We start from the raw sequence: 22,653 nt of genomic DNA, 5'->3' as shown, positions 1-22,653 counted from the left end.
AAACCCCAAACAAAAATAGCAACAAAGAGAAGAATGAGGAAACCAATGAACTGAAAGAAACACTTATCAAGCCTTATCAACCAAGTACAATGTGTGGACTTTGGATCATCCTTCAAACAAACCAACCTAAAAAAATATTACCAAATAACCAGGGAAATCTGAATGTAGACTGGACATTTGCTGATGCTAAGGAACTGTTATTTTCAAGTGTAGTAATGGTAAGGTAGTTATGTGGGTTTTTAAATAAAAGTTTTTGTCTTATATAGACACATACCTACTGAAATATTTGCTAGTGAAATGGTAAGATATAGGACCTGTGCTGAGGTCAGGTCCTCAGATGATACAAAGACATGGTCAGCACCTAAGGTGAGCGAGATGCCTGCCAATGCCTCACCTCAGGCATTTTACTTGCTTCTCCCTAGTCCTGGCCCTGACGTGATGTCTGGAATTAGTTTCAAAATAATCCAAAAATGGGGACAGAATGGTGGGTGGGAATATAAATGAAACGAGGTTTGAAAGTTTCTGTAACAAAAAAAATATAATTTTTAAAAATCCTTAAAACTGGTCATACTATTTTTTCATTTTTAAGCTGGCAGTAACTTTTGAAATAACTGGCAGTAATTACCATTTTCAAATGTCCCACCACTCAACACTCGACTGTGAGCTCCTTCACATCAGAGCTTATTCAGCTTTGATTGGCTGACTTGGAAACACGGCTAGTGTATCTCTGAAAACCAAGCTCTGCACTAGGAGGTGAAGATGCAACACTTAACAGAAAAGTCCCTGCCCACAAGATGCTTACATTCCAGCAAAGGATGACAGCGTGGAAAAATGAACGGACACAAAAAGGGAGGCGCTGCTAAGACAGAAAACCACAAAAGGGGTTATATTTGAGAACTAGAGACTGGAGAAGGTATCTCTGAGATGGGGCTGCTTGAGCTGAAGCCTAAATTAAAAAAAAAAAAAAGAGAGTCACCAAATGAGGAAAGATGGGAGAACCCCAGGCAGAGGCAGCAGGAACTGACATACAGAGGCCCCAAGTCAAGAAACACCTGGAATGTCCCCTAAAACAAGAAAGGACTCACAGGGCTGCCACATACTCAGCAAAGGGTGGGAAGGAATAGATGAGGTTGAAAAGACAGGCTCAAGCTACATCAGTCAAGGCTTTCTAGTCCTAATAAGACGCCTGCTTGTTTGTTTTGTAATCATATATCCACTATAATGGGGCTTCCCAGGTGGCACAAGCGGTAAAGAATCTGCCTGCAAGAGGCGCAGGAGACTTGGGTTCGATCCCTGGGTCAGGAAGATCCCCTGGAGTAGGAAGCGACAACACACGCCAGTATTCGTGCCTGGAAAATTCCATGGACCGAGGAGCCTGGTAGGCTATAGTCCACGGGGCTGCAAAGAGTCGGACACAACTGAGCATCCACTATAATGATCGAAGTGTTTGGTGCATCATGAAATCAATGTATTGATCTAAATTAACTTCTTCTGTATTTGGAAAGTTGCTCTGTTGGAACCTCAGACACAGGCTCTTTACAGATGAATTCTTAAATTTGCATTAAATGTAGTTCTGTTGAATTCTCAGGTATCTCTGTTCAGGAAACCTATTGAAACTGGCCTAATGAGAACCTACTATATAGCACGGAGAACTCAACTCAGTGCTCAATGGGAAGGAGTCCAAAAAAGAGGGGATATATATAAACATGTAGCTGAGTCACTTTGCTATACGGCAGAAACATAACATTATAAAGCAACTATACTCCAGTAAAAAAAGAAAAGAAACTGGCCTATTTAACTCCTTCCCTGCTTCAGCACGGGTTTGGCTGAGAATGAAATGACATGAGTCTGAAAATCCTTCATGCTTTTCCACAGCTTGAAGTGAGTCGCAAGGTGAAATTAATTGGGGTTGGCAAGACTAGGAGTTGGACGTAGCCTCTTAGTTCCAGGGGCATGAAGCCTTCCCAGTTTGGCTTCCTAATTTGGTTTGAAATAAATTTCTGGAGTGTCAAACATCCCCATATTCAAAGGTAAGTGCATACGTATATTCCAAAGCCAAATAAAAAATGTCTTTTGGACTATCTGCCACTTTCTATTACCGGTGATATAGCTCCCCTCATTTAGTGCCTGTGATCAAGAATTAACATTCCACCTCCAGTACAAATAAACGGGAAAGGTAACAGAGAGGAAAGGCTTTCAAAATAGCCTGAAACAGAAGCAATTTGTCTATATCTAATTTGTTGGGTAAAAGGACTTCCACCTATTAAGAGAACAAGGTAATCTAGTTTGAGGTCTTGAAAGAGAGACCAAATGGAAGGTTCTCTTTCTTCATAATTGTTCACATTTAATGGCATTACAAAGGCACGTTAGCTCTTCCAACTGAAAGCAATTTAGTGAATATGTATGCATTTTGGTAGCACTGATATGTTAATGCAGGGCATGAAATAGAAACCTTTAGAGAACTGCATGCTAAAGAGGGCACCGAGGGGCTTTGTTCACCAACTCACCTGGAGCCAGGCTCCAGAGAAGAATAACCTGGAATACATTCTCCCCTCCTGCAACCTACAGGCTGGGAGCAGAGGGTACCGGGAGATGAAGAAGGGAAGAAGACCAGCTGAGATCTCTGTGGTCTGAAACCACCACAGAAGGGGGCAGACCTCACCACCCAGAATTTAACCCATCTTCAACCTCAATCTATGACTTCACAGACCTTAGAAAGTGTAAAATCCACTTTTAGCAAGCCTTTCTGATAAACCCCATCCAGACCGGTCGTTCCACTTGAGTTCCATCTACATGTGCACATGTTGCTGTTGCATCAAAGATCACAATTTACCAATACATTGTTCCAGATCATTTCATGTGAGTATTTTTGTGTTCATCTGAGAAATCAGGTGCCTGGAACTTTTCCCTCTCATTTGGGAATTCAGGTATAAAGTCAATTTTCTATAATTGTTTGTGGCGTTATTCCCAGAAGGGGAACTATTGGATGACATTTCCATCAGAGATGAAAAGTGACCAGCCATTTTGTTTAAAACATTGTTTGGTCACTGGAATTCCAATTCAGTTGGTATAATCTGTATTGATTCCTCCCATATGTTCCTTCATCAGTTCCCAGTATCTCCACTTCCTTCTCCTGCCCCTTCATCAGTAGGCTCTAGACACACAGACAACTGCCCGGAGGCAATCAATTCTGCTGCCAATACGGAATTTCACACACACAAAAGTAAAAGCAAAGGTCTAAACAAGATTGGTAAAAAGAAGATAGAAAAAGATAGATTTTGACTCATTTCCTTAAGGCTCTTGGGCCAGCTTTCTACTACATTTGTGGGCTGATTTCTTCCAGTCTATAGACAGGACATGTGGTTATTTTCTCAGCAGACTGGGCATCTTTTCATATGAAACGAATGACCTGCCTGTCAGAGAAAACCACAGCCCTTTCAGCAGTCCTCTCTTACATTCTTACCTCTTCCCCAAAATCTCAGGAGAAAGGATACTAAGACTTTGAACCAGAAAAACAGTATTGCTGACGATAAAGAAACATGAGGGTGATGATGCCAGGCCTTACCTGGAGCAGATTCCAAGGCTTAGAAGATCACGAAGAGCTGACTGTGATTTTAGCATCTATTCATTTCACCACAGGAAGACACAGGAAACGTGTACAAACAGAATAAGAATAGATAACATTGGCTCGTCTGCTCCTTTTCCTTCCCACCCTTCTGGTGCCACCGTGAACTCCATCTCCTCAGTAAGGGCTCCTTTGGCAACCCCAGGGCTTCACTCTTGGCCATACCTAGAGCTGTCTGTCTGGAGCATGCTCCTGGTGTGCCAGGTCTTACCAGCAGACTGTGTACTTCGAGGAGAGAGTCAGACTCTCATTCAGAGCATCAGACTCTCATTTTTACTCCCAGAGCTGCCAAAATAGCATCAATAAATCTGTTTTTCAATAAATACTGATCCATCTAAGAACTTTCAAAGAACCAGATCTTTGTTTCTCATTTTGTGAGATGTCTCAAAGAACTAAATAGAAATGATTACATAAGAATTAATGGATACTGTCTCTAGGCCAGTAAACAATTAGTTAGAATTTGAGTCAAGTGGAGGTTGAGGGCAAGGGAGTGAAATAGCAAAGAGAATGAAGAAATCCATCCTGGTTTTCCCCCTTCCAACTTCTGGACATTGTCCTACCCTAAGGCTGACCCCCAAATCCCTATAAAAGCAAAAGCTTTCTTTCTCCTCTAAGAAGAGAAAGGATGGTCGCTAGGGATGACTTCAGTGTAGGCAGTAAGGGTGAGGATGGTGGTGGAAGAAGGGGTAGGGATTGAATCCTGGGAATCATTTGCTGTCAGAGTAGATGGGAACTAGGAGATTCTTTAGTCCAACTTCCACAGTTAACAGATGAGAAAATGAGATTCAGAGAGGAATATATGACTGACTCTAAGTTACAGAGCTGAACCTGGGCAAAATAGGGATTAGGATACCTATTTTCTGACCCCTTGGTCCTATGTTTTGAACTAAGTCAATCAACTATATCTTTTTAATAAAAATGATATTAATAAAGGAAGTGAACATCTAGAATTCATTGATTAAAAGCTGGAGACTTGCTGATTCAGTTTTTAAAGCTACCTACAACCTATCTATGAGAGATAATGATACAAATACAGTGACCTATGAAGTTATGATAAAGGGATAATAATAAAAGTGTCAGCAAGGATGCGAAGGATGCTACTGATGGGAGGGCAGATGTGCACAGCCACTTCCAAGATCTAGTTAGAATACCTGATAAAGCTGACAATGCATACTCCCTTTAACCTAGTGGATCTACTTCTAGGCATAGAAACTCTCCTACATGTGATAGTAGAAATAACCACCAAAAGCCCTGTCAGAGATCAGATTCCCCAGGAAACAGGATCTGAGATGGGAATTTCTGTGCAGGGGAAGCTCTCTTGGGAGCAAAACCTGTGAGACGCTGACACAGGAGGCCTGGGCAGAGGGTGAAGCTGACAACACTGCAGCTGTAAGGGAGGTCTCAGTCAATCTTACAGAGAATTCTAGATCTGGGACCGCCCCTCAAAGTGGTACCAGATTGAGGCAAGAAGTTCAGGCCTTTGGACCCGTCATCAACCAGTCACTGGATGTGAGCTGCCTTGGGAGCCTAAGAAGGGGTGTGACTCTGGGGAAGCAGCTCCATTGGCTGAAGGCAATGACTACAGAAGGACTCAGCTGTGACCCACCAGCAGCCAACACTCCCCGCACCAGGGAGAATGAGTGTCTTGGCCCTAAAAATAGAACTAGGTGACACATCACAGCATCCTCTATAACACACCTCCACTCCAAAAATAACCAGCCAGAAATGTGAACATAAGTCTGAAAAAAAAAAAAAATTGGATTAAAAATGTAGTAGGTGGCGCTAGTGGTAAAGAACCCACCTGCCAGGGCAGGAGACAAAAAAGTCTCAGGTTCAATCCCTATGTTGGGAAGATCCCCTGAAGGAGGGCATGGCAACCCACTCCAGTCTTGTTGCCTGGAGAATCCCTCGGAGAGAGGAGCCTGGCGGGCTATGGTCCATAGGGTTACACAGAGTTGGACACAACTGAAGTGACTTAGCACGCAGCACTCACAGATGTGCAAATAACATACTATTTAGAAATGAACAACAAAAGGAATACAACATACCAAACACAAGAACATTTACCCTAAATGAATCTTAAGAAAATTTATGGCCTTGATACATTTGATAGAAAATAAAATTGTTGATAATTGAACTAATGAAAAATCTAGAAAAGTGAAAATAAGTAAGCCAGGCAAACCAGAAAAAATTCAATGAAGATTAACCAAGAAATTAAAGATATTATTTTCTTTTAAAAAAGCACTGATCAATGAAACTAAAAGCTAGGTCTTTGAAAAATAAATAAACTGGCTGATCTGATAAAGAAAGAAAGCTCCAAATGAATGGAAATAAGGATTTAACTACAGCTATCATTTTTTCATCTCAAGAGAATACTATGTGTAATGCTATGGCAAGAAGTCTGAAACCTAGATTAAAAAATAATGATTTCATAGGAAAGTATGAATTATGACAGTCAAGAAATACAAGCATCAGTGGACAAATAGTCTTTTTAAAGATTCTACCAAATATTCAAAGAACAGAAAATAACCAGTTTATATCAAATGTTACATAGCATGAGAAAAGATGGAAAGTTACTATATTCATTTTATGAAATGAGCATAACTCTGATATTAAAAATGGACAGGTACAAGCCTGTATCACCTGTGAAGAGAAATGCAAAAGTCCCAAATAAAACATTAGCAATTTATTGTGCTCAGTCACTCAGTTGTGTCTGACTCTTTTGTGACCTCATGGACTACAGCCTTCCAGGCTCTTCTGTCCATGGGATTTTCAAGGCAGGAATACTGGAGTGGGCTGCCATTTCCTACCCAGGGATTGAACCCGTGTCTCTTGTATCTCCTGTACTGGCAGGTAGATTCTTTACCACTGTACCACCTGGGCTTCCCCAGCAATTTAATAGCAGTATATTAAAAATAATGATGAATCATAATCAAGATAATTTTATCCTATAGATATAAGGATGGCTCAAGCTTAAATCGGAGAAGGCAATGGCACCCGACTCCAGTACCCCTGCCTGGAGAATCCCATGGACGGAGGAGCCTGGTAGGCTGCAGTCCATGGGGTCGCGAAGAGTCGGACTCGACTGAGCGACTTCACTTTCACATGCATGCATTGGAGAAGGAAATGGCAACCCACTCCAGTGTTCTTGCCTGGAGAATCCCATGGACGGAGAAGCCTGGTAGGCTGCAGTCCATGGGGTCACACAGAGTCGGACACGACTGAAGCAACTTAGCAGCAGCAGCAGCAGCAGCAGCAAGCTTAAATAACTATTCTTGTTAATCACTGCATTACTATATTAAAGGAAAAATCAATATAATTATCTCAATAGATGAACACCCATATCCAAAATGAATGCCCATCTATAATGTTGCTTATCTGTGATATCGATGATTATAGTGGCCTACAGTGGCTTAAATAGCTCACAAGGACCAACAACAATCCAGCCTACTGTTACTTCTCCGACTTCATTTTTTTCAAGTTCTCTGGATAGAGGAGGGAAAAGAAGATAGGATTAATGGTTGCCCCAGTGATTGAAGTCTAGGGGGCAGAGTTTCAGAGAAGAGGGAGCTGGATCCCAAAATCTGCAGAGAATTCATCTCAAGCTTTTGGCCAACTCCTGAGGGTTAGACCTTAAAAGACCTCACAGAGAAGACCCACTGAGAGGTGAAGTGCTGTGCAGAGATTTTAGAAGTCAGCCACTGTTGGGGAGCGGTCAAGGGACCGGTCCAGCCAAAGTGCATAGAGGCTGGTGAGAATCTCAGGCTTTCAGTACCAACGCCTTACAGAACTTTACCATCCAGTCAAGGGTACACAGGAGCCCTCTGCCTTACTTCTTACAACTGCATGTGAATCTCCAGAGATCTCAAAATTAAAAATTTAATTAAGAAAAATGAAGGCAAAAAGAAATGTTCTCAAATAAGCCAAACCTGCAAAACAAAACAAAAACAACAAATTCATCATCAGCATTTCTGGATTACATCTAAAGGAAGTTCTCAGACTAAAGACGATCTCAACAGAGCAGAAGTATGAGAAGGAATCAACAACCCCAGAGAAGGTACTGTGTGGATGATTACAAAAGGCAAAAATAAATCAAGAATATTAACAATGTCCAAAACAGCAAGCACACACACACATATCATCACCACCACCACCAGGTATACCCATAGCCTGGTAATTCCACGTCTCAATATCTGCCCTAAAGAAACACAGTAATATCCACATGCAAAAGGAAGCATGTATAAAGGCATTCACTACAGCTTTGTTAGCCAACAGCAGCAAACTGAGATATGAATACCCACCAATAGGGGATGACTAAATAAATAAACAAATAAATAAATAAATTATGTACATACAATGAAACACTATGAAACAGTTTAAAAAGAGTGGAGTTATAGTTACTTGTGCTAACATGGACTTTTTAAAAAGGAAGTAATAGAAATATATATAGGTATGGTACCAAGTATTAAACATTGAAATTTTCCAGAGCATGTAGGTATACGTATATGTAATACTTTGAGCAATTACCATATGCCAGATATTGTTACAAGTGCTTTACAGAAATTAATTTTTTTAATCCTACAAAACCCCTATGAAATAGGCTCTATTACTGTCCCCATTTTTGCAGGGAAAGAAACTGAGGCATACAGTTCACTAACTTCCCCCAATCACTCAGCTGGTAAGTGACAGGACAGGAATTCAAACCCAAGCAAATGGCTCCAGAGTGCCCTTCCAACAATGCCCTGGACAGGGGCTGAAGAGATGCACTCCAAGTTTTAAAAAAGTGGCCACCTCTACACAGAAGACTGGACTTGGCACGGTTAATCCAGGGAAACTTCAGCCTTCTCTCTACTGTGAATATTCAACAACAATAAACTCATGCATTGCTCAGGAATTTAAAAATAACTAAACTTTAAAAGGAAAGTGATGAACCTTATAGTGAAAAAGTTTGGAATGAATTTAAAAGTTTAATTTAGTGGTGGCCCAATTCTGTATCAGGAATAAGTTCTCTACATAGAATATATATAATATATATTATAATTATATATATTATATATATAATATATAATTAATATATCAAGATATATTAATTACATTATAGATATAGTATATATTATATATCAATTAATATATATAATTAATATATTAATATATTATATATTATATATTGATGAATATATCTATAATTAATATATATTAATATATAATATATAATTATAATACTATATTATATATTAATATATTATATATAATATTATATAATATATAATTATAATACTATATTATATTATTATTATATTATATATCATATACAATATATATAATATATATTATAATATAATAATCTTATACAATATATATAATATATATGTTATATATATTACATATATATTCTGTTATATATATTATATATACAAGATATATGTATATATATGGTATATACTATATATATACAAAATATAATATATACACTATATTATACAATCAATATACAATATATATATTATATATTATGTTATATATTATATATATTCTGTTTATTTATATTATATATTATATATTATACTAATATATATTAATGTTATATTTATACCAATATTACATTAATATCATAATATATTATATATTAATACATATTAATATATTATATAAACTATAATATAATTATATTATATTAATTATATAATTAATATAATATTAACTATATATAATATATAATATATGTTATCATATTATTATATACAATATATAATATATGTTATCATATTATGTACAATATATAATATATTAATAACATAACATAATATATAATTTTATATATTATATTGTATATATTATAATATATAATATATATAATATAATTATATTATATAATTGATATAATGTAATATAATATATAAATGATATAATAATTATATTATATATTATATAATATATTTATTATATATTATTTAATATATAATATATTATATTTATATATTATATTATATATTATATATTATGTTAAATATAATATATAATATAAATACATATAATATATAAATATATATTCATAGATTACATATATTTATGTATATAATAATTTTTATATGTGATATATAATATCAATATTAATAATATCAATATCAATAATAATATATAATATATCAAGAATAAGTTCTCTACATAGAATATATATAATACAATATATATTCTATGTAATACACACACAAAGAAAAGCAATTTGTAAAATGGTTTCGGGAAGCACACTTACTGTTATAAAAATGTCTCATCAAGTAAGAGCTAACTGTTCACAAAAGGTGAAAAGTCACAAAACAGGAATGTGGTTCAGAAGAAAGACAAGAATCAATTAAGAACAAAGCTGCTATTAACACTGGAAAAAAGAAGAAATCCAAGAATCTTATAAGCATTTTCGTGTTTATGAATGTGGGGATCCACATGGTCTCAGCCTATCCAGGACTGGATGGCATTAAAACATATATAAACCCTGCAAAGAAGTTCTTGATATAATTGTTCCTTGCAGTGGATATACAGATATTAAATTAAAACCATCCTATTCCCCAAATCATTTAGTAATATATCTAGAGGACTCCACTTGGCGTTAACTTGGTATTCAACGAGGGATTAATGTGACTCCTACTTAACCTGAGTCATACCTGAGGACCCGGTAATTAGGCTGGACTCTGACAAGCTGATTGGTTGCAGAAATGAGTTATCCGGCCAACCATGCATAACCAGTGAAATGCAAAACACGACGAGGTGAAAGGCAGGCTCTTCTTAGTGTAAGAGGATGCCCGGGAAGCCCCTCTAATGAGTTAACTCATAGAGGCAGCAGGTCCCTGGAAGGGTCTCATCAGCTGCACACGCCATGGGCCTTCCCTGGAACCCAACAGTCAGAGCAAATCAGAGAAGCCTATTAGTCTGGTCTGGAATTTCTAGGGAGCACACGCAGGTCAGCCAGCTGGTGCAAGGCCCTGGGTTGCCGAGGGTGGTATCGAGCTGGGAGTTTCTCACTCAGAGCTCAGGGCTCCAGCAGGCAAAGCCTTGGATCAAAAACAGACAGCCAGAAGGGACAGGCAATCACATCAAAGAATCTTCGAGCCGGATCAAACCTTGAGAAGTCATTCAAATCTCCCTCAGGCCTCCCAGACCAGGACCACCTGCCCATCCCACCCGCCTTTTTTAATTATTACTATTATTTTAAAGGAAACATTCCACAACCTCCTTCTGCGAGGAAGTCCTCCCTGAGCTCTACCCTAAATTCTCCTTAGGGTGCTTTGAAACTTTTTCTCTCCCTAGAGGAGCTAGAGAGGAAATACACGACTCCCAAAATATATCGATAAACTTTTTTTGAGCTAAAGAGATTCACACCCACCGAAAGAAACTATCTACAAAGTATGGTTTTATAAAGCAAGTAACTGGTGAGACAAGGGGTAAGCAGAGAAGGGGAAATGCATTTTAATGTTACAAAGGGGGGGTATTTTTAAAATGGAAATATTTCATGAACTTTTAAGGTGAATTATATGGTATATTAAAGTGATAATAGAATAGCAAGTCACTCAGTTGTGTCCAGCTCTTTGGGACCCCTCCAGGCTCCTCTGTCCATGGGGATTCTCCAGAAAAGAATACTGGAGTGGGTTGCCATGCTCTACTCCAGGGGATCTTCTAGGTCCAGGGATCAAACCCAGGTCTCCTGCATTGCAGGCAGATACTTTACCATCTGAGCCACCAAAGAAGCCCACAGAAATTTTAAATAGGCAAATTTAAGTTCAATTACCCACGGCCCACTCTTTATCTGTAAGTCACAAAAATGTATAGGGTTAGCACTCTGCGATCCACCAGGCTGGACCATGAGACTTACTGGAATCTTCATCTAGCAGACAGGGGAGGGAAGGCCATGATTCTAATTAGGGAGGCCAGCAGTAGGATTTGGAATACCCAAAGAAAAGTGATGAATGAAGATTCATTCAGGACAGACATCAGAATCAAAAACATCCACTTGCCAAGCAGGTGGTATCATTATGCATCTTGGAAGGTTCATCCAGAATGAATGAGGATACAGCCAGGGGCTGGGGCACAGGAGACAGGGTCCAACCTCCATAGCTAAACAGGGAGCTGGGCACCCCATGCAAAGGAGACCAAGGCAGAAGGCCAACAAGAAGGCATCTCGGTGGGGAGGGGCATAACATGTCAAGTTTTGAGCACAAAACTAATTCCAAATACCATGTACTGGTAGGAATGGGGCACCTATTCTGTATTCAGACTCGGTTCTCTTTGACCATGGATTTGCTGATGGCAGATGCTTGGTAGGGCTAAAGCAGCTGGTGGGAGCAGTTGTAAGGGACCCACTGTGAGGAGATTTTTATCATCAAGTAGCAGATAGTCTTCTAGACTTAAGATTGTCAGATATTATCTTGTTCAGTCCATTTTGGACTTTGGGGTGAGACCCACTTGTCACAAATTATTAATAGCAGTTCACTGGGTTTTGTTCAGTTTTGTTGTGAATAGAACGGAATGGAGTGGCATGGCATGGTGTAGAACAGAACCAAATGTACTGCATTTAGGGAGAGTGGGCACTGTTTCACGGAAATTTGAGAAGTGTGTGTATATACACATATGAGAGAGAGAGAGAGGAAGAGAGAGAGAGAGGCAAAAAGAAATAATATGATGCTAAAGTAATTTTCGCTATGAATCACAATTTTAAAAATTCTAGTGTCACTGAACAAATCAATCCCTCTGGTTTTACAGGTCAGTAAATTAAGCACCAAGAAGGGGAGAACAGAAGGAATATCCTACTCTGAGTCCTTCTGCCATACCTATCTACAAAGACCAGGCTCTCTGAACCAAAACAAAGAACAACAACTGAGGACACGTGACAAACTTACTTCATTGAATACTCTTAATGGGTATCAAACAAAATTACATTTTGTCGTGCAAGTAATAAATCCTGCTAGATGAGAAGAATAAAACTGCACAAAACCACAATTTTCTCAAAAACATCTCAGGTAAAGGGTTGCTAACTATAGCCTGTAACCTCTCACATGGTTACCATTATGTGTGTGTTTAGTGTGCTTACACGCTCAGTCGGGTCTGACTCTGCGACCCATTAGACTGTAGCATTGGAAGTGGTCAAGCAGGAGATGGCAAGAGTGAACGTTGACATTCTAGGAATCAGTGAACTAAAATGGACTGGAATGGGTGAATTTAACTCAAATGACCATTATATCTACTACCGTGGGCAGGAATCCCTTAGAAGAAATGGAGTAGCCATCGTTGTCAACAAAAGAGTCCGAAATGCAGTACTTGGATGCACTCTCAAAAATGACAGAATGATCTCTGTTCGTTTCCAAGGCAAACCATTCAATATCATGGTAATCCAAGCCTATGCCCCGACCAGTAACGCTGAAGAAGGTGAAGTTGAATGGTTCTATGAAGACCTACAAGACCTTTTAGAACTAACAAAAAAGATGTCCTTTTCATTATAGGGGACTGGAATGCAAAAGTAGGAAGTCAAGAAACACCTGGCGTAACAGGCAAATTTGGCCTTGGAGTACAGAATGAAGCGGGGCAAAGGCTAACAGAGTTTTGCCAAGGGAACGCACTGGTCATAGCAAACACCCTCTTGCAACAACACAAGATAAGACTCTACACATGGGCATCATCACTTGGTCAACACCGAAATCAGATTGATTATATTCTTTGCAGTCAAAGATGGAGAAGTTCTATACAGTCAGCAAAAACAAGACCGGGAGCAGACTGTGGCTCAGATCATGAACTCCTTATTGCCAAATTCAGACTTAAACTGAAGAAAGTAGGGAAAGCCATTAGACCATTCAGGTATGACCTAAATCAAATCCCTTACGATTATACAGTGGAAGTGACAAATAGATTTAAGGGACTAGATCTGATAGACAGAGTGCCTGATGAACTAAGGAAGGAAGTTAGTGACATTGTACAGGAGACAGGGATCAAGACCATCCCCATGGAAAAGAAATGCAAAAAATGCAAAAAAGCAAAATGGCTGTCTGAGGAGGCCTTACAAATAGCTTGGAAAAGAAGAGAAGGAAAGGCAAAGTAGAAAAGGAAAGCTATACCCATTTGAATGCAGACTTCCAAAGAATAGCAAGGAGAGATAAGAAAGCCTTCCTCAGTGATCAATGCAAAGAAATAGAGGAAGAAAATAGAATGGGAAAGACTAGAGATCTCTTCAAGAAAATTAGAGATACCAAGGGTACATTTCATGCAAAGATGGGCTCGATAAAGGACAGAAATGGTATGGACCTAACAGAAGCAGAAGATATTAAGAAGAGGTGGCAAGAATACACAGAAGAACTATACAAAAAAGATCTTCACGACCCAGATAATCACGATGGTGTGATCACTCACCTAGAGCCAGACATCCTGGAATGTGAAGTCAAGTGGGCCTTAGGAAGCATCACTATGAACAAAGCTAGTGGAGGTGATGGAATTCCAGTTGAGCTATTTCAAATCCTGGAAGATGATGCTGTGAAAGTGCTGCACTCAATATGCCAACAAATATGGAAAACTCAGCAGTGGCCACAGGACTGGAAAAGGTCAGTATTCATTCCAATCCCAAAGAAAGGCAATGTCAAAGAATGCTCAAACTACCACACGATTGCACTCATCTCACACGCTAGTAAAGTAATACTCAAAATTCTCCAAGCCAGGCTTCAGCAATACGTGAACCGAGAACTTCCACATGTTCAAGATGGTTTTAGAAAAGGCAGAGGAACCAGAGATCAAACTGCCAACATCCACTGGATCATCGAAAAAGCAAGAGAGTTACAGAAAAATATCTATTTCTGCTTTACTGACTATGCCAAAGCCTTTGACTGTGTGGATCACAATAAACTGTGGAAAATGCTGAAAGAGATGGGAATATCAGACCACCTGACCTGCCTCTTAAGAAATCTGTATGCATGTCAGGAAGCAACAGTTAGAAGTGGACATAGAACAACAGACTGGTTCCAAATAGGAAAAGGAGTACGTCAAGGCTGTATATTGTCACCCTGCTTATTTAACTTATATGCAGAGTACATCATGAGAAACACTAGGCTGGAGGAAGCACAAGCTGGAATAAAGATTGCCAGGAGAAATATCAATAACCTCAGATATGCAGATGACACCACCCTTACGGTGAAAGTGAAGAGGAACTAAAAAGCTTCTTGATGAAAGTGAGAGAGGAGAGTGAAAAAGTTGGCTTAAAACTCAACATTCAGAAAACTAAGATCATGGCATCCAGTCCCATCACTTCATGGGAAATAGATGGGGAAACAGTGGAAACAGTGTCAGACTTTATTTTGGGGGGCTCCACAATCACTGCAGAGGGTGATTGCAGCCATGAAATTAAGAGACACTCCTTGGAAGGAAAGTTATGACCAACCTAGATAGCATATTAAAAAGCAGAGACATTGCTTTGCCAACAAAGGTCCATCTAGTCAAGGTTATGGTTTTTCCAGTAGTCATGTATGGATGTGAGAGTTGGACTGTGAAGAAAGCTGAGCACCGAAGAATTGATGCTTTTGAACTGTGGTGTTGGAGAAGACTCTTAGAGTCCCTTGGACTGCAAGGAGATCCAACCAGTCCATCCTAAAGGAAATGAGTCCTGGGTGTTCATTGGAAGGACTGATGTTGAAGCTGAAACTCCAATACTTTGGCCACCTCATACGAAGAGTTGACTCATTAGAAAAGACCCTGATGCTGGGAAGGAATGGGGGCAGGAGGAAAAGGGGACGACAGAGGATAAGATGGCTGGATGGCATCACTGACTTGATGGACATGAATTTGGGTAAACTCCGGGAGTTGGTGATAGACAGGGAGGCCTGATGTGCTGCATTTCATGGTTTCGCAAAGAGTCGGACACGACTGAACGACTGAACTGAACTGAGACTATAACATGCCAGGCTCCTCTGTCCATGGGATTTTTCAGGCAAGAATACTGAACTGAATGCCATTTCCTTCTTCAGGGAATCTTCCCGACTCAGGAACTGAACCAGAGTCTCTTGCGTCTTCTGGAGGGAAGCCTGCAGCCATGCAGGGAAGCCTCATATGGTTACCATAGCCATAGCCTACTACCTGCTTTGCCCACAAAACCAACAACTAAACCTGTAATTCAGACATTTGGCCACTAGGTGTCATGCCATAAAGACACATTTTAAACAACAAGCCCCCAGAGTTCCTCTTTTGGTAAAACAATATAATCTAATATTAAAACTCACATATAACAAGTCCTAAAAAAAAAAAAAAAAAAAGCTGTTTTAGAGCAAAAAGATTAAATTTAAAAATCCTAAAGTGCAATTTAGCATCTTTCTCTCTAATCTGTAGTGCAATTGTTATAAGTTCACTCAAATTTTAGATAAATCAAAAGTCCCTAAAGTTGATTTATCCTCAGTTCTCAAGTTTCCTTGGCACCAAGCTCCTTAAGCCACTCAGCTCCCAGGGTGCTAAGATAAACTCATTTCTATCTAAACTTCTAATATTATTAAAGGAAAGAATTGGGTTTTTTTCCAGCTGCCTGTTCTCAAGAGTTTTGCTTCTTTTTATTTCACAAAGCAAAAAGAACGGAGAGAGGAGACTTCAGGTGACATGAAACTAAGTGCTGATCAGAGTCTTGCTCCCTAGGACTTTCTATTTCATCTTTTGTTTTCCCCTAACCCTTTGACTTTCTTCTACTTGAATTCAGATCGAATGTGTATTCTTAATTCCACTCCTTCATAAGTCCGTTATCCAGTGTAATTTTTGGAACAATGCAGATAGGAAGAATGGAAGTATCCCCATTTTATCGAAAAGGATTTTAAATCCAGGAAGAAGACATGACTTGCCAATGTCTCACCACTAAGAAAAGTGCAAAGTCTGTTACCACCAGTCCAGATTTCTTACTAGTGTTTGTCAGGATCCAGTGAGGACACACAATCTAAACAACAGTGTGAACAAGAAAAGTTTAATATGAAGAATTATTCACAGTAACAGGAAATTAACTACTAAAGGGTAATGAGAACGCTGAAGAACAAAGGGATTGTAGAAATATTGAACAGATATGGAGGTACTGAGTGCCCCCTATACTACCTCTAGCTCTAGAGGCACAGCGCCTGTGGAAGGAACCCCACCCTAGGGCTGAGGGTACAGCTAGTTGAGGAGAATGTGGCTACGGCCCACTGGATGGTGAAGAGCTTGGAGAGCTACATGCCAAGGCTGGAGGGCAGAAAACTATCTGCTATGGGTGGAGAGGACACCTTGAGACTCCCTGGGAAACTACCCACTGAGATACCCATCACACTCACTAGAGAGGGAGCACCACTGAATGACCTGCAAGTTAGTGGCCTTTAGGCAAGAGTAAGAAGCTGCCTATCAGAACCAGGAAGAGAGGCCCCAGCCTCCTGCAGTGCCCTCCAGCGCCCTCTACTGGCAAGGGTAATATTGCGCCAGTTGGCAAATAAAGAACGTTCCGGCTCCAGTACCACAAAGCAGAGCAAAGGCTAGATCTGGAGCTGAGAGATGATGCATTGATAGCTGGGTACACTTAGCAATCAATATGTGATCAGTTCTGGATAAACAGAAGAAAACCCGTCATTTCTTTAAAGGCTGCTTGTTTCTTTGAAATGTGAGGATCATGTCCTGATCATTACAGAAGATGCTGTTTCCTTTTGCATGATGACACCATGAGGTATACTCATGAAAGTATAAAGGCAAACATGGGAATTACACAATAGGTTGCCCCTGAGATGAAGGTCAGGGGAGGTGAAGGTGAGGAGAGGGATCAGGAAGGGGTGCACAGAACTATGGATGGGGGCGCTTCATGGTTGTTTATCATGTTGTTGCAGTCTATACCTCTTTGAATGTCTGAAGCATTTCACAGTAAAGATAAATGAATAAAATAAGTATAAATAAGATTTTTCAAGACACAATGAGACAAAGATTCAGGATTTCTTCTTATAACTGATTAATTTTTCTTTACTAGCTCTTTCCTAATATCATTTGTAGTTACTATTCCTTAGATTTCTCCTTAAAAACTGGTTTTTCTCAAGATTCTGTCCTGACTCCTCTCCACTTACTCCTTGCTCTCTCTGCTTAATCATGTCTAATTCGAGGACTCCCTTCACTGTATTAATGATATCCAGATTTCACATTTCTCAGATGGCTAGGGCTCCTGAGCTAGACCCTGTTCACTCAACTATTTATGTGACATCTCAGTTAGGAGAGGCCATAGACAGCTGAGATTCCCTATGTCAGCCTGAATTCTTTTCCCTACATATGCCCCTCTTTCGTCTCCCACCTTTAAAGCTAGCATCACCATCCACCAAGCTGCTCAAACAGGAAACCCACCTGCTACCCTTAATATCTCCCTTCAAATCTTATCACAAAGTTCTGTCAACTGAACTTTTTAGTGCTTCTTAAATTGATTTATCCTCTTAATCTCCCCTATGAACTTCCTGGTTGAGACCACCACGATCCCTTACCCAGGTCACCAACACTTCTCCTTCTGTCTCTTTTCTGCTCCCCTCAAACCTAGTGTCCACTGGAGCCAGACAGAACCCTTTCATGGAACCAGATGGCCTAGAAACTCCCTGAGACAACAGAGTATAAGATACCCTGAGATCATTCCAGCAGATCAAACACGTGGTACCAGTTAACTCAGGTTCCTGTGTATTTCACACCACTGACAAAATAAAAACTGGTCCCCATCTGGCCAGAATGGATAGTGTCCTCAGAAGAGCTGACTGAGCAGTACAGAGTGTTTCTTAATAATCACGAAGTGATTTTCTTGGTAAAGGCTAGGGCATACCACCAACCTGAGACCAGCCAGATGGCAGGCTTCCAAAGTCACTCACCTCTGTCTGCTGACATGTTGAAACTTACTTATTGATGGTACAGTACTGATTAGCAAACAAATGATTTACTTGATCTAAATCTGAAGGTCCTTAGACTCAACAGATACAGAGAACAAACTAGCGCTACCCGTGGGGAAAGGGATGGGGGAGGGGCAATATAGGGGCAGGAGAGTAAGAGCTACAAACTAGCAGGCATAAGATAAGCTACAAGGATACACTGTACAACATGGCAAATACAGAAAATATTTTATGATAACTATAAATGGGGCATAACCTTTAAAATTGTGAACCAGGAATTCCCTAGTGTCCAGTGGTCAGGAACTTGGAGCTTCCACTGCTGGGGGCCCAAGTTCAATTCCTGGTTGGGGAACTAAAATCCCACAAGTCACGTGGCACAGTCAAAAAAAAAAACCCTCAGAATTTTTTTTTAATTGTGACTCATATATTTGTACCTTTATAATTTATATAATATTTAATATTATATACCAACTATACCTGACTTTGAAAAGACCATAATAAAATTTGAAGGCTTGCAATAAATTGTCTTATTCAAAAATGACACATATAAAAAAAATCAAAAGAAGGAAAAAAAAAAACTCAGAAAAATGGGAACACTTTCTATCTACATGAAAGTCAAAAAAAAAGAAATTTTAAAAATATTTTAAACAAGATTGTGCAGCCACATTTGTGTTAGTTATGCCTATGTGTGATCAACTCCTTCCAGGTAAATATATGTAAGTTTAGACAGAAAAAAACATAACCCAAATATGTTCAATTGTTATATTACATTTGGGGGGAAAAATTAACTCCTTACTTTGAAAACAAGAAAAGAGATAAAACAGTTTTTTAATAACAGAAAATCAGTTTCTCTTTATCCTATAAAAATAAATATTAAACAGATAGTTTTTCTAATTCAAGATACATGCACTCCAATGTTCACTGCAGTACAATAACCAAGATATGGAAGCAATGTAAATGTCCATCCACAGAATGGATAAAGATGTGATATATATACATACATACACACAATGGAATATCACTCAGCCATAAGAAAGAGTGAAACAATGCCATTTGTAGCAACATAGATGGACCTAGAAATTATCATACTAAGTGAAGCAGGTCAAAGAAAGACAAATATCATATGATATCACTTATATGTGGAATCTAACAAATGATGCAAATGAATGTATCTACAAAACAGACACAGGCTCACAGACATAGAAAACAAACCTACAGTTACAGGGGGAAAAGGGGGTTGATGGAGAGATAAATAAGGAGTTTGGGATTAGCAGATACAAACCACTATATATGAAACAGACAAACAAGGTCCTACTATATAGCACAAGGAATTACATTCCGTATCTTATAATAAACTCTAATGGAAAAGAAAATACTGTATATATTTGTATAACTCAATCACTTTGCTGTACACCAGAAACTAACACAACATTGTAAATCAACTATACTTCAATAAAAAGAAATAATAAAAACATATAGTTGTGTTTTTATTTTTAATAGCTCTTTGAAAGGGTGTCAGACTCCTTGCCAGCCCAGCATGCTGATGAAAATGTCCCTCAGAGTCTGCAGTCAGAAAGTCTGAATAAATTCAAAGCCCTGCTGTCCTACGAGAGCCTTCTTGGCCTCTCCCCCACCCGCTACATCCCCTGCCTCACCTCCCCTCCAGCCTCACCAACTCTGCTCCAGCTGCTCCGGACCCCATCCAGGTCCTCTGGCTCCCCATGCTGGGTCCCTCCTCTGGCCGTTAGTACAAACAGCTCCCTTCGTCTCAAACACACCCACTCCCAACTCCATGCCCAATCTTCTGAACAACTCCTACCTGCTTTTCAGATTTCAGGTAAGATTTCTCCTCGTCTTAAGAAGTCTCCACTAGGTGTCCCAACCAGGTGATCCTATTGTACCCTAGCTCCTCTCTCATCACAATGCTGATCCCATTCATGTATACTATCAGTGGATAAGACAATCTGATACGTGTGTAAGCTCCATCAGCTCCACAGGACTTTAGAATTGTAGCTCCAGCCCCAAGCATAGCACCTGGCATGTAGGAGATATTTTATAACTACTTAAGGAATAAATGAATCAATTTGTAAATTGTTTCTCCTTACCATCAGAGTGTGGAAATGAGACAGGATACTGTAGTCTGGGCTTCACTGGTGGCTCAGCAGTAAAGACCCTGTGTTCGATCCCTGGGTCAGGAAGATCCCCTAGAGAAGGAAATGGCAACCTACTGACTGCAGTATTCTTGCCTGGAGAATCCCATGGACAGAGGAGCCTGGCAGGCTCCATGGGGTCCCAACGAGTCGGATGCAACTTAGCGACTAAGCAACAACAACTGTAATCTACCCTCATGCTTTGAGTGGATGAAGATAATAAACCAGAAGAAAAGGCCACAAGAGGGAGGGGTTGGAGGACAGCCAGGTGGGTGACATTATCTGTGTTAACTTTGTCAGATTCTCCCACCCAAATAGATTTTCCTTCCACCCCAGACTGTGGCTGGGATGCTGGTTTCACCAGCAGTCTGTGGGCATACTGAAAATGGTATGGCGATTCATCCAAGCAAAGCAGAAACAGCCAGGTAAATCGGTCCTGTACAAATCACACAAGGCATTCCAAGGCCAAGTAAAAATGAATATTGGATTAGCCCTCCACTCATGCAGATAATTGAGAGTTAGACCAGTTTGGGGTTTGTTTGCTTGTCTACTTTTAAATCCAGCCAGCCTGGGAGGAGAGTGAGGCCAGCAAGACAGGACAGGGCAGGACAGAACCTGCTGTTGCTCTGGACAGAGAGTCCGAACGAGCAGCCTGCTGGCATCACTGGGTCAAGGACCATGAGGTCATTCCATGTATCCAGTTCTTTCCTGTGTCTCCCAACCCAGAGGGGGGAAAAAATGGGGCAGAAGGACTAACAGCCATTCTACCAGGGTGTCAAAGCAAACAGCAAGAAGCCACATAAATTTAAATAACAAATACACTGTCCTCGGAGAGAAGAGAAGAAAGGGAAAAAAGTAACCCACCCACCCATGTATGCCAAGTCACAAAATTTAATTAGGGAGATAAGAATTGGGGAGGCCGAGATCGGGTGGGTTGATGTGGCTTTCTTTTTTACTTATGAGCTTGCCGGGGTGAAAGGAGGGAGAGAAATAATTTGAGCAGAGAATTAACATCTTCTAATAATCTTAGACAAAACCCGACTCTGTTTTGCTTTGGTTTGTAAATTAGCTCATGATGAGAGTGTCTCTTCAGCTCCGCGCCATTGTCTTCCCAGGCCCGTACGCTGAATGCCGCCCTGACCCCAACGCCCTTGCGGCTCAAGTACAACATTGGAGAGCGCGAGGGAACAATTATTATAAAGTGAAGTACTTGCAGTTTTGCTGCAAAATCAATGAACTTTTCAAGTGATTTTTACCATATTTTGCAGCTGTTCTGTTAGCTTTTGAGTGGTTATCACACCGTCAGCCCCGGTGTTTCTAAAGAGCCTTGTTCATCTCGAAGCCTCGCCTTCTCCTTGAAGAGCAGCTGCCGCCGCCCTGGCTGGAAAGGTGGGCGGCTGGAGAGGGGACCCCGGGGGCTACTGCCAGTGAGGGACAGCGTCCCTGCCTGTGCGACTCCCGGGCCTCTCACCTCCTCGCAATTTTTAGCACTTCTCCGGCCTGGGTTCTCCCAAGAGCTCAGGGTTATCTAGCTCACCTTGTTGCGAAATTCCGGAAGAGTCCATCTTAAATCTTCTAGCTGCACAAGCGGAGGGCGGTGGAGTGTGTAGGTTAGAGATCAGCTAGCTGCTGTCTCCCGGATAGGAACACGGAGATTCTGAGAATCGCCCAAGAGCACCCAACATACTAAAACAATAGGCCTTAAAGAGGAAGTCTGAGGAGACCCAGGGGCGCATGCGCAACTCTCCCACTCTGGCTCCCTGGAGCCAGACTCTGCAGAGGGGGTTGGGAAAGGAACACCCTTGTTCCCTTCATCTTCCTGCCCAACGGGCAGGGCATGGAGGCGAAACCAAGTCCTTCTGGCGTGAGTTGAGCTTGAGGACACTAAGAAAGTAAAATCCATCAGGAATCTTTGCTTAAAATATATTTGGTTTCATTTTCTCATGTTCACTGAGAATCCAGGTGACCCACATAAAATGCTGAAGCTTCAACGTTCAGGTTTACTTTAAAT

General features: G+C 40.2%; 1 long non-coding RNA gene across 1 annotated transcript in view; it reads right to left on the bottom strand.

Annotated features, from left to right (window-relative positions):
• The window catches only part of LOC145506092 (uncharacterized), a 227,312-nt gene extending 204,958 nt beyond the window's left edge, over nucleotides 1–22,354 (bottom strand). The window contains exons 1-2 of the long non-coding RNA XR_014053540.1: nucleotides 22,180–22,354; nucleotides 20,598–20,696 (exon numbers count right to left, since the gene is read on the bottom strand). This is a non-coding gene — a long non-coding RNA (uncharacterized LOC145506092). The remainder of the gene's footprint in view (nucleotides 1–20,597; nucleotides 20,697–22,179) is intronic.
• Between the last annotated feature and the right edge of the window lie 299 nt (nucleotides 22,355–22,653).

Source organism: Giraffa tippelskirchi, chromosome 5 (assembly GCF_054371585.1).
Source record: "Giraffa tippelskirchi isolate mGirTip1 chromosome 5, T2T-mGirTip1v1.2.pri, whole genome shotgun sequence".
In the NCBI taxonomy this organism is placed as follows: domain Eukaryota; kingdom Metazoa; phylum Chordata; class Mammalia; order Artiodactyla; family Giraffidae; genus Giraffa; species Giraffa tippelskirchi.
The sequence above is the reverse complement of the archived record's forward strand: the minus strand, read 5'-3'. Positions and strand labels throughout refer to the sequence as shown.